Raw genomic sequence first — 1402 nt, forward strand, 5'->3', positions numbered from 1 at the left:
GCTTGGTGGTGTCTGTGGTGTTGTCCCGGCCACGGCAGCTCTCCCTGTCCCCGGGGTGCAACCGCGCTGGGCCACTAGCTTGGGGAAGAGGGCGGCCGCGGAGCCCCCCCAGCTTCGCTTCCAAAGGGCAAACCCAGCCCCAGGCTGGCTGGGCGGTGCGGGCGGAGGGGAAATAAAAGGTTTGTACCAGACCCGGATGAGTCGGTGGCTTCACGGGGTGCCTGTCACCAGCTGGGGAGTGGGTTTGAGCCCCCACGCGGGGCCGGGGGGAGGGTGCAGGTCCATTCCCAGCTCGCCGTCCCGTCTTTGCAAGCTGAGCCAGGATGAAACCTCCGGCAAAACAGAGAGAAATCCCCTGCTTGGGCTGTTTTGCACGGACATGAAGCGATGCTCCTCTCCACTACAGGCTGCGGGGCCGGCAGTCACCGGATCGAGAGATTCAGCATCAAGCGTAAAAGGGGATGCTGCGTTCCCTGGGGAGCTGGTACCAACGCCCATGGGCTGGGTGGGCTCGGTGGGTGCTGGGAGGGCGCAGGGTGGGCAGGGGACCGTGCACCCCAACACGTCCACCCGTCAGCCGTGAGGAGGAGGAGGCTGAGACACGGCAACGGGGAGGATTGCATGTGCATGCTTACGTGTGCATATAAAGAAGAGCTGGGGAACAAGGGCTTTTCCCACTGAAAATTGCCCGCCGACACCCAGGCGCCCATTTCGAGGAGGGAAAGCGTAAATCAGGCCATGCACGCACGCGACACGTCAGCATAACGCGCCGTGGCCGCCCGGGCTCGAGGGCTGGGACGTGTTCGCACGTGCGCGCGCCCACCTTTCCCCCGCGGCGTGTGTTTTTCCTGGCGCGGCGCCCGCGTCCACGCCACAGTCAAGCTCTCCCCATGCCAAGCACGACACAAAAGCTCACGCAAGGGCCTGGAGGCTCGTTTTTAGCACTTCAGTAGCTCAGCGGGGTCCCGTCCTCGGAGCCAGCAGCGGCGCGGGGCCCCCAAAGAGCCGGGGCTGGTGCTGGCCTCAGCTGCTTGTTTTCTCCAGGATGCAGAGCCGGGGATGAGGAGATGCTCCCCGACCCCGGGGAGGGCTGCAGATGGATGCTGGGGTGCTCGGCACGAGTCGCAGCCAAAGAAGGATCTCCAAAGGGGATGCAGAGCCTGGTCTGCTGCCTGCCAGCAGCCTCCGCTGCCGGAGCACGGCCCCCGCCTGGCCCTAAATTGGGGGTGCGATGTCACCCCCACACAGTGCGGCAATGCCGGGTGCTGGAGGGGGATGCTGCGCTCTGCGGGCTGGGCTCAGCTCGCTAAACGGAGGGGAGATGGTGTTTTCAGCTCGCTGCCTGCCCTGCCTGTGCAGCAGGCAGGGAGCCGCGCAGAGGATGCTCCGGGCAGCCCTGGCT

This window comes from Aptenodytes forsteri, unplaced genomic scaffold, assembly GCF_000699145.1.
Source record: "Aptenodytes forsteri isolate BGI_AS27 unplaced genomic scaffold, ASM69914v1 Scaffold147, whole genome shotgun sequence".
NCBI lineage: Eukaryota > Metazoa > Chordata > Aves > Sphenisciformes > Spheniscidae > Aptenodytes > Aptenodytes forsteri.